The sequence below is a fragment of the Ambystoma mexicanum genome, chromosome 4p, assembly GCF_040938575.1.
Source record: "Ambystoma mexicanum isolate Mex_15411 chromosome 4p, UKY_AmexF1_1, whole genome shotgun sequence".
NCBI lineage: Eukaryota > Metazoa > Chordata > Amphibia > Caudata > Ambystomatidae > Ambystoma > Ambystoma mexicanum.
In genome coordinates this window covers 38,894,977-38,904,976 of record NC_090927.1, presented here as the reverse complement: position 1 = coordinate 38,904,976, position 10,000 = coordinate 38,894,977, and the positions used below count along the sequence as shown (strand labels likewise).

The 10,000-nt window shown below is 45.3% G+C and overlaps 13 non-coding genes across 13 annotated transcripts in view; all 13 read left to right on the top strand.

The window, feature by feature from the left end:
• TRNAM-CAU (transfer RNA methionine (anticodon CAU)) overlaps positions 1-71 on the top strand; it is a 73-nt gene extending 2 nt beyond the window's left edge. The window contains exon 1 of the tRNA in view: positions 1-71. This exon is cut by the window's left edge and continues 2 nt beyond it. This is a non-coding gene — a tRNA (tRNA-Met).
• A 267-nt stretch (positions 72-338) lies between these two features.
• TRNAM-CAU (transfer RNA methionine (anticodon CAU)) lies at positions 339-411 on the top strand. The gene has a single exon. It is a non-coding gene; the product is annotated as a tRNA-Met (tRNA).
• Positions 412-2,632: 2,221 nt separating this feature from the next.
• On the top strand, positions 2,633-2,705 carry TRNAM-CAU (transfer RNA methionine (anticodon CAU)). Its single transcript has one exon. It is a non-coding gene; the product is annotated as a tRNA-Met (tRNA).
• Positions 2,706-2,970: 265 nt separating this feature from the next.
• TRNAM-CAU (transfer RNA methionine (anticodon CAU)) lies at positions 2,971-3,043 on the top strand. Its single transcript has one exon. It is a non-coding gene; the product is annotated as a tRNA-Met (tRNA).
• Positions 3,044-3,307: 264 nt separating this feature from the next.
• On the top strand, positions 3,308-3,380 carry TRNAM-CAU (transfer RNA methionine (anticodon CAU)). Its single transcript has one exon. It is a non-coding gene; the product is annotated as a tRNA-Met (tRNA).
• A 264-nt stretch (positions 3,381-3,644) lies between these two features.
• Positions 3,645-3,717, top strand: TRNAM-CAU (transfer RNA methionine (anticodon CAU)). The gene has a single exon. It is a non-coding gene; the product is annotated as a tRNA-Met (tRNA).
• Positions 3,718-5,938: 2,221 nt separating this feature from the next.
• Positions 5,939-6,011, top strand: TRNAM-CAU (transfer RNA methionine (anticodon CAU)). The gene has a single exon. It is a non-coding gene; the product is annotated as a tRNA-Met (tRNA).
• Positions 6,012-6,276: 265 nt separating this feature from the next.
• TRNAM-CAU (transfer RNA methionine (anticodon CAU)) lies at positions 6,277-6,349 on the top strand. Its single transcript has one exon. It is a non-coding gene; the product is annotated as a tRNA-Met (tRNA).
• A 264-nt stretch (positions 6,350-6,613) lies between these two features.
• On the top strand, positions 6,614-6,686 carry TRNAM-CAU (transfer RNA methionine (anticodon CAU)). Its single transcript has one exon. It is a non-coding gene; the product is annotated as a tRNA-Met (tRNA).
• A 264-nt stretch (positions 6,687-6,950) lies between these two features.
• TRNAM-CAU (transfer RNA methionine (anticodon CAU)) lies at positions 6,951-7,023 on the top strand. Its single transcript has one exon. It is a non-coding gene; the product is annotated as a tRNA-Met (tRNA).
• Positions 7,024-9,244: 2,221 nt separating this feature from the next.
• TRNAM-CAU (transfer RNA methionine (anticodon CAU)) lies at positions 9,245-9,317 on the top strand. The gene has a single exon. It is a non-coding gene; the product is annotated as a tRNA-Met (tRNA).
• A 264-nt stretch (positions 9,318-9,581) lies between these two features.
• On the top strand, positions 9,582-9,654 carry TRNAM-CAU (transfer RNA methionine (anticodon CAU)). Its single transcript has one exon. It is a non-coding gene; the product is annotated as a tRNA-Met (tRNA).
• Positions 9,655-9,921: 267 nt separating this feature from the next.
• On the top strand, positions 9,922-9,994 carry TRNAM-CAU (transfer RNA methionine (anticodon CAU)). The gene has a single exon. It is a non-coding gene; the product is annotated as a tRNA-Met (tRNA).
• Positions 9,995-10,000: the final 6 nt, after the last annotated feature.

Sequence of the window (10,000 nt, the reverse complement as noted above, 5' to 3'; positions counted from 1 at the left end):
CTTCTTAGCGCAGTAGGCAGCGCGTCAGTCTCATAATCTGAAGGTCCTGAGTTCGAGCCTCAGAGAGGGCACAAGTGTTTTTTGTGTTTCAGCAAATTCAATTGGACATATCCTTTCTAAACATGAAGAGGAGCATGATGTTCAGTAGACCGCAACGCGGTCCTTGTGAATCACAGGATTGGATTCTTTACTGACGCAGAAAAGAAATATGATTGCCAAATACCAAAGAACCAATTGGGGCTAGCTGCGTTTTATTTGAATATTTCTATCTGGACTTTGTGAGTAGCGTGGTCTCAAATCATGCTCTCCACCAGGTTATCCAAAGAGCCTCCAACGGAGCCTTCTTAGCGCAGTAGGCAGCGCGTCAGTCTCATAATCTGAAGGTCCTGAGTTCGAGCCTCAGAGAGGGCACAAGTGTTTTTTGTTTCAGCAAATTCAATTGGACATATCCTTTCTAAACATGAAGAGGAGCATGATGTTCAGTAGACCGCAACGCGGTCCTTGTGAATCACAGGATTGGATTCTTTACTGACGCAGAAAATAAATATGATCGCAAAATACCATAGAACCAATGGGGCTAGCTGCATTTTATTTGAATATTTCTATCTGCACTTTGTGAGTAGCGTGGTCTTGGATCTGTTTCTCCACCAGGTTCTCCAAACATACTCCAGCCGAACCTGCTTAGTGCAGTAGGCAGCGCGTCAGTCTCATAATTTGAAGGTCCTGAGTTCTTTCCTCAGAGAAGGCAGGCCTCTTATGTTTCAGGTAATAACTTTTCAAAAACGTTGACAGAATGAGTACAATGTTTGGTATTTTGCAAATGTAAGCAGTCCCTGTGCAAACTTTCTGGCCCTGTGTTCCCACGCCTTCTCCTTGTGCCTTCCAGAGCCCATCAGGTGCACTATGAACTAATGGCAAAACATGGTTGTGCATATAAGGTTGATGCCGCACGAACCCCGCTATGGTTTTTCATATTAATAAGCCTCCGTGCAGTGTCCATCGCCGCCCTAGTGGCGTTATGGCTCTGTAGTTGGTCCGGATAAGCCCAGGGTACCCAGGCCGTAATCTGTAAAGGAAAGAAAAAGGTAAGTGGGGCCAACCAGTGGGGAAAAGAGGGGTCAGTTCAAACAAACAGGTTCTTTCGAATAGAGGTGGGGCAGTTTAAAATGATAAGGTTGCTGGTTGGGATAGCATGGGCGCATACTGATAGAGCCAACGTAGGTCTTTGAGCAAAGATTCAGGAAATAAGGATGGTACATTTTATGGTGTTAGATGCAGTGGGGCAGGTTTACATGAGGGCAGTTTCAGAGAATGAGCAAGTATTTCAAAATGTATTTTCTGGCTGTGTGAGGGACTTGAGAGGTCTTCAAGCAGACCCTTGGAGTATGTTTAAAGTCTCTCACAAAATAAACTCTAGAAAAGACAGGTGGGGCACCCAAGCCTAGCGGCCAAATAGTGAGGCGACTGCATGAAAGGCAAATGCGAAAAGAGGCAAAGAGGGGTAGCACAAGGGGATGCAGCCAATTTCGACACTTCTGTTTCTGGTGATTGTCTTGCCCCTGTGCCCACGAAAGGCTCTGGGGAACGCAGGCACAGTTGCGGCTCAGGCATGGACAGTCTGCAAGGCCCTCCTTCGGCATAATAAAAGTGCCCTTGTGAGCCTGGCTGTGTTTAAATCACACAGCAGGGAATGCAGCTTTCAACTTTCCCTCACTGGCCACGAACGGCCACGAACGGCCAGGTTCTATAGACCAAAAAGCTAGGAGGAACCCTGGCCACTTTTAAATGAGGGTGGGTTTTGAACTACAGTTCCTTCAGGAGCAAAGCCTGGATTGGCCTTCCTGGATGTTCCTGTGGCCCGCTGGATGCTTTAATGGGCTGGATAAAGCGTTCTGGAGGATGGAATCCTCTTGGGTTCAGTCTGGGAACTTCTGGGAGTTCATCTGCATAACCCAGCCCCGTCCACCCTTCTTGACCTGGCCGGCAGTTACCTTGCTCTGTTACTAGAGGGCGCGTTTGGACTCTCTTCATGAACCGTGTGCCTCACAGGTGTGATAATGATGTAGTTTGGGGTTTGTTTTTGTGGCATGCTACCTGTCACCAGCCGCAAGCAGATCAGCATGAGATCTGATGTCAAATAACAGCATAACAAACTGTGACATAATACAAACCTGACATAAGCGATGTAAGCAGCGAGTATAACGAAACCGGCTGAACGCACACAAGAAAACTAAATGATGGAAGTGGAAACACATAATTAATCATGCATATATATATAGGAAAGGAGCAAAACTCTCTGCAAATGGGAAAAAAAGCGACCTGCTTACAAAAGGGACTTTGGGGGAGGAGAATTAAAAACTGGTAAGAAAAAAGGGCTGAAAAGAGTTAGGTATATATCCAGCGAGGGAGGGGTTGGAAGTTTGTGGCATCTTACCTGTTTTGGAGCATATCAAAATAACTAGCTCAAAATTCAAGCATCGAAGGATGGGACTCTTGATTGATGAATGGAAGACATCTGAAGTACAAAACACTATACATTCAAGTGAAGCTTTTCAGATGGATCGTATTCTCTCTGGAGTTTTGAGTGTGGAGTTGTGTCACATAATCTTCATCAACAAATCATAAAATCGCAGCCTTCTTAGCGCAGTAGGCAGCGCGTCAGTCTCATAATCTGAAGGTCCTGAGTTCGAGCCTCAGAGAGGGCACAAGTGTTTTTTGTTTCAACAAATACAATTGGACATATTTTTTCTAAACATGAAGAGGAGCATGATGTTCAGTAGACCGCAACGCGGTCCTTGTGAATCACAGGATTGGATTCTTTACTGACGCAGAAAAGAAATATGATTGCCAAATACCAAAGAACCAATTGGGGCTAGCTGCGTTTTATTTGAATATTTCTATCTGGACTTTGTGAGTAGCGTGGTCTCAAATCATGCTCTCCACCAGGTTATCCAAAGAGCCTCCAACGGAGCCTTCTTAGCGCAGTAGGCAGCGCGTCAGTCTCATAATCTGAAGGTCCTGAGTTCGAGCCTCAGAGAGGGCACAAGTGTTTTTTGTTTCAGCAAATTCAATTGGACATATCCTTTCTAAACATGAAGAGGAGAATGATGTTCAGTAGACCGCAACGCGGTCCTTGTGAATCACAGGATTGGATTCTTTACTGACGCAGAAAAGAAATATGATCGCAAAATACCATAGAACCAATGGGGCTAGCTGCATTTTATTTTAATATTTCTATCTGGACTGTGTGAGTAGCGTTGTCTCAGATCTGGTTCTCCACCAAGTTCTCCAAAAATACTCCAGCAGAGCCTTCTTAGCGCAGTAGGCAGCGCGTCAGTCTCATAATCTGAAGGTCCTGAGTTCGAGCCTCAGAGAGGGCACAAGTGTTTTTTGTTTCAGCAAATTCAATTGGACATATCCTTTCTAAACATGAAGAGTAGCATGATGTTCAGTAGACCGCAACGCGGTCCTTGTGAATCAGAGGATTGGATTCTTTACTGACGCAGAAAAGAAATATGATCGCAAAATACCATAGAACCAATGGGGCTAGCTGCATTTTATTTTAATATTTCTATCTGGACTGTGTGAGTAGCGTTGTCTCAGATCTGGTCCTCCACCAAGTTCTCCAAAAATACTCCAGCAGAGCCTTCTTAGCGCAGTAGGCAGCGCGTCAGTCTCATATTCTGAAGGTCCTGAGTTCGAGCCTCAGAGAGGGCACAAGTGTTTTTTGTTTCAGCAAATTCAATTGGACATATCCTTTCTAAACATGAAGAGTAGCATGATGTTCAGTAGACCGCAACGCGGTCCTTGTGAATCAGAGGATTGGATTCTTTACTGACGCAGAAAAGAAATATGATCGCAAAATACCATAGAACCAATGGGGCTAGCTGCATTTTATTTGAATATTTCTATCTGCACTTTGTGAGTAGCGTGGTCTTGGATCTGTTTCTCCACCAGGTTCTCCAAACATACTCCAGCCGAACCTGCTTAGTGCAGTAGGCAGCGCGTCAGTCTCATAATTTGAAGGTCCTGAGTTCTTTCCTCAGAGAAGGCAGGCCTCTTATGTTTCAGGTAATAACTTTTCAAAAACGTTGACAGAATGAGTACAATGTTTGGTATTTTGCAAATGTAAGCAGTCCCTGTGCAAACTTTCTGGCCCTGTGTTCCCACGCCTTCTCCTTGTGCCTTCCAGAGCCCATCAGGTGCACTATGAACTAATGGCAAAACATGGTTGTGCATATAAGGTTGATGCCGCACGAACCCTGCTATGGTTTTTCATATTAATAAGCCTCCGTGCAGTGTCCATCGCCGCCCTAGTGGCGTTATGGCTCTGTAGTTGGTCCGGATAAGCCCAGGGTACCCAGGCCGTAATCTGTAAAGGAAAGAAAAAGGTAAGTGGGGCCAACCAGTGGGGAAAAGAGGGGTCAGTTCAAACAAACAGGTTCTTTCGAATAGAGGTGGGGCAGTTTAAAATGATAAGGTTGCTGGTTGGGATAGCATGGGCGCATACTGATAGAGCCAACGTAGGTCTTTGAGCAAAGATTCAGGAAATAAGGATGGTACATTTTATGGTGTTAGATGCAGTGGGGCAGGTTTACATGAGGGCAGTTTCAGAGAATGAGCAAGTATTTCAAAATGTATTTTCTGGCTGTGTGAGGGACTTGAGAGGTCTTCAAGCAGACCCTTGGAGTATGTTTAAAGTCTCTCACAAAATAAACTCTAGAAAAGACAGGTGGGGCACCCAAGCCTAGCGGCCAAATAGTGAGGCGACTGCATGAAAGGCAAATGCGAAAAGAGGCAAAGAGGGGTAGCACAAGGGGATGCAGCCAATTTCGACACTTCTGTTTCTGGTGATTGTCTTGCCCCTGTGCCCACGAAAGGCTCTGGGGAACGCAGGCACAGTTGCGGCTCAGGCATGGACAGTCTGCAAGGCCCTCCTTCGGCATAATAAAAGTGCCCTTGTGAGCCTGGCTGTGTTTAAATCACACAGCAGGGAATGCAGCTTTCAACTTTCCCTCACTGGCCACGAACGGCCACGAACGGCCAGGTTCTATAGACCAAAAAGCTAGGAGGAACCCTGGCCACTTTTAAATGAGGGTGGGTTTTGAACTACAGTTCCTTCAGGAGCAAAGCCTGGATTGGCCTTCCTGGATGTTCCTGTGGCCCGCTGGATGCTTTAATGGGCTGGATAAAGCGTTCTGGAGGATGGAATCCTCTTGGGTTCAGTCTGGGAACTTCTGGGAGTTCATCTGCATAACCCAGCCCCGTCCACCCTTCTTGACCTGGCCGGCAGTTACCTTGCTCTGTTACTAGAGGGCGCGTTTGGACTCTCTTCATGAACCGTGTGCCTCACAGGTGTGATAATGATGTAGTTTGGGGTTTGTTTTTGTGGCATGCTACCTGTCACCAGCCGCAAGCAGATCAGCATGAGATCTGATGTCAAATAACAGCATAACAAACTGTGACATAATACAAACCTGACATAAGCGATGTAAGCAGCGAGTATAACGAAACCGGCTGAACGCACACAAGAAAACTAAATGATGGAAGTGGAAACACATAATTAATCATGCATATATATATAGGAAAGGAGCAAAACTCTCTGCAAATGGGAAAAAAAGCGACCTGCTTACAAAAGGGACTTTGGGGGAGGAGAATTAAAAACTGGTAAGAAAAAAGGGCTGAAAAGAGTTAGGTATATATCCAGCGAGGGAGGGGTTGGAAGTTTGTGGCATCTTACCTGTTTTGGAGCATATCAAAATAACTAGCTCAAAATTCAAGCATCGAAGGATGGGACTCTTGATTGATGAATGGAAGACATCTGAAGTACAAAACACTATACATTCAAGTGAAGCTTTTCAGATGGATCGTATTCTCTCTGGAGTTTTGAGTGTGGAGTTGTGTCACATAATCTTCATCAACAAATCATAAAATCGCAGCCTTCTTAGCGCAGTAGGCAGCGCGTCAGTCTCATAATCTGAAGGTCCTGAGTTCGAGCCTCAGAGAGGGCACAAGTGTTTTTTGTTTCAACAAATACAATTGGACATATTTTTTCTAAACATGAAGAGGAGCATGATGTTCAGTAGACCGCAACGCGGTCCTTGTGAATCACAGGATTGGATTCTTTACTGACGCAGAAAAGAAATATGATTGCCAAATACCAAAGAACCAATTGGGGCTAGCTGCGTTTTATTTGAATATTTCTATCTGGACTTTGTGAGTAGCGTGGTCTCAAATCATGCTCTCCACCAGGTTATCCAAAGAGCCTCCAACGGAGCCTTCTTAGCGCAGTAGGCAGCGCGTCAGTCTCATAATCTGAAGGTCCTGAGTTCGAGCCTCAGAGAGGGCACAAGTGTTTTTTGTTTCAGCAAATTCAATTGGACATATCCTTTCTAAACATGAAGAGGAGAATGATGTTCAGTAGACCGCAACGCGGTCCTTGTGAATCACAGGATTGGATTCTTTACTGACGCAGAAAAGAAATATGATCGCAAAATACCATAGAACCAATGGGGCTAGCTGCATTTTATTTTAATATTTCTATCTGGACTGTGTGAGTAGCGTTGTCTCAGATCTGGTTCTCCACCAAGTTCTCCAAAAATACTCCAGCAGAGCCTTCTTAGCGCAGTAGGCAGCGCGTCAGTCTCATAATCTGAAGGTCCTGAGTTCGAGCCTCAGAGAGGGCACAAGTGTTTTTTGTTTCAGCAAATTCAATTGGACATATCCTTTCTAAACATGAAGAGTAGCATGATGTTCAGTAGACCGCAACGCGGTCCTTGTGAATCAGAGGATTGGATTCTTTACTGACGCAGAAAAGAAATATGATCGCAAAATACCATAGAACCAATGGGGCTAGCTGCATTTTATTTTAATATTTCTATCTGGACTGTGTGAGTAGCGTTGTCTCAGATCTGGTCCTCCACCAAGTTCTCCAAAAATACTCCAGCAGAGCCTTCTTAGCGCAGTAGGCAGCGCGTCAGTCTCATATTCTGAAGGTCCTGAGTTCGAGCCTCAGAGAGGGCACAAGTGTTTTTTGTTTCAGCAAATTCAATTGGACATATCCTTTCTAAACATGAAGAGTAGCATGATGTTCAGTAGACCGCAACGCGGTCCTTGTGAATCAGAGGATTGGATTCTTTACTGACGCAGAAAAGAAATATGATCGCAAAATACCATAGAACCAATGGGGCTAGCTGCATTTTATTTGAATATTTCTATCTGCACTTTGTGAGTAGCGTGGTCTTGGATCTGTTTCTCCACCAGGTTCTCCAAACATACTCCAGCCGAACCTGCTTAGTGCAGTAGGCAGCGCGTCAGTCTCATAATTTGAAGGTCCTGAGTTCTTTCCTCAGAGAAGGCAGGCCTCTTATGTTTCAGGTAATAACTTTTCAAAAACGTTGACAGAATGAGTACAATGTTTGGTATTTTGCAAATGTAAGCAGTCCCTGTGCAAACTTTCTGGCCCTGTGTTCCCACGCCTTCTCCTTGTGCCTTCCAGAGCCCATCAGGTGCACTATGAACTAATGGCAAAACATGGTTGTGCATATAAGGTTGATGCCGCACGAACCCTGCTATGGTTTTTCATATTAATAAGCCTCCGTGCAGTGTCCATCGCCGCCCTAGTGGCGTTATGGCTCTGTAGTTGGTCCGGATAAGCCCAGGGTACCCAGGCCGTAATCTGTAAAGGAAAGAAAAAGGTAAGTGGGGCCAACCAGTGGGGAAAAGAGGGGTCAGTTCAAACAAACAGGTTCTTTCGAATAGAGGTGGGGCAGTTTAAAATGATAAGGTTGCTGGTTGGGATAGCATGGGCGCATACTGATAGAGCCAACGTAGGTCTTTGAGCAAAGATTCAGGAAATAAGGATGGTACATTTTATGGTGTTAGATGCAGTGGGGCAGGTTTACATGAGGGCAGTTTCAGAGAATGAGCAAGTATTTCAAAATGTATTTTCTGGCTGTGTGAGGGACTTGAGAGGTCTTCAAGCAGACCCTTGGAGTATGTTTAAAGTCTCTCACAAAATAAACTCTAGAAAAGACAGGTGGGGCACCCAAGCCTAGCGGCCAAATAGTGAGGCGACTGCATGAAAGGCAAATGCGAAAAGAGGCAAAGAGGGGTAGCACAAGGGGATGCAGCCAATTTCGACACTTCTGTTTCTGGTGATTGTCTTGCCCCTGTGCCCACGAAAGGCTCTGGGGAACGCAGGCACAGTTGCGGCTCAGGCATGGACAGTCTGCAAGGCCCTCCTTCGGCATAATAAAAGTGCCCTTGTGAGCCTGGCTGTGTTTAAATCACACAGCAGGGAATGCAGCTTTCAACTTTCCCTCACTGGCCACGAACGGCCACGAACGGCCAGGTTCTATAGACCAAAAAGCTAGGAGGAACCCTGGCCACTTTTAAATGAGGGTGGGTTTTGAACTACAGTTCCTTCAGGAGCAAAGCCTGGATTGGCCTTCCTGGATGTTCCTGTGGCCCGCTGGATGCTTTAATGGGCTGGATAAAGCGTTCTGGAGGATGGAATCCTCTTGGGTTCAGTCTGGGAACTTCTGGGAGTTCATCTGCATAACCCAGCCCCGTCCACCCTTCTTGACCTGGCCGGCAGTTACCTTGCTCTGTTACTAGAGGGCGCGTTTGGACTCTCTTCATGAACCGTGTGCCTCACAGGTGTGATAATGATGTAGTTTGGGGTTTGTTTTTGTGGCATGCTACCTGTCACCAGCCGCAAGCAGATCAGCATGAGATCTGATGTCAAATAACAGCATAACAAACTGTGACATAATACAAACCTGACATAAGCGATGTAAGCAGCGAGTATAACGAAACCGGCTGAACGCACACAAGAAAACTAAATGATGGAAGTGGAAACACATAATTAATCATGCATATATATATAGGAAAGGAGCAAAACTCTCTGCAAATGGGAAAAAAAGCGACCTGCTTACAAAAGGGACTTTGGGGGAGGAGAATTAAAAACTGGTAAGAAAAAAGGGCTGAAAAGAGTTAGGTATATATCCAGCGAGGGAGGGGTTGGAAGTTTGTGGCATCTTACCTGTTTTGGAGCATATCAAAATAACTAGCTCAAAATTCAAGCATCGAAGGATGGGACTCTTGATTGATGAATGGAAGACATCTGAAGTACAAAACACTATACATTCAAGTGAAGCTTTTCAGATGGATCGTATTCTCTCTGGAGTTTTGAGTGTGGAGTTGTGTCACATAATCTTCATCAACAAATCATAAAATCGCAGCCTTCTTAGCGCAGTAGGCAGCGCGTCAGTCTCATAATCTGAAGGTCCTGAGTTCGAGCCTCAGAGAGGGCACAAGTGTTTTTTGTTTCAGCAAATTCAATTGGACATATCCTTTCTAAACATGAAGAGGAGCATGATGTTCAGTAGACCGCAACGCGGTCCTTGTGAATCACAGGATTGGATTCTTTACTGACGCAGAAAAGAAATATGATCGCAAAATACCATAGAACCAATGGGGCTAGCTGCATTTTATTTTAATATTTCTATCTGGACTGTGTGAGTAGCGTTGTCTCAGATCTGGTCCTCCACCAAGTTCTCCAAAAATACTCCAGCAGAGCCTTCTTAGCGCAGTAGGCAGCGCGTCAGTCTCATAATCTGAAGGTCCTGAGTTCGAGCCTCAGAGAGGGCACAAGTGTTTTTTGTGTTTCAGCAAATTCAATTGGACATATCCTTTCTAAACATGAAGAGGAGCATGATGTTCAGTAGACCGCAACGCGGTCCTTGTGAATCACAGGATTGGATTCTTTACTGACGCAGAAAAGAAATATGATTGCCAAATACCAAAGAACCAATTGGGGCTAGCTGCGTTTTATTTGAATATTTCTATCTGGACTTTGTGAGTAGCGTGGTCTCAAATCATGCTCTCCACCAGGTTATCCAAAGAGCCTCCAACGGAGCCTTCTTAGCGCAGTAGGCAGCGCGTCAGTCTCATAATCTGAAGGTCCTGAGTTCGAGCCTCAGAGAGGGCACAAGTG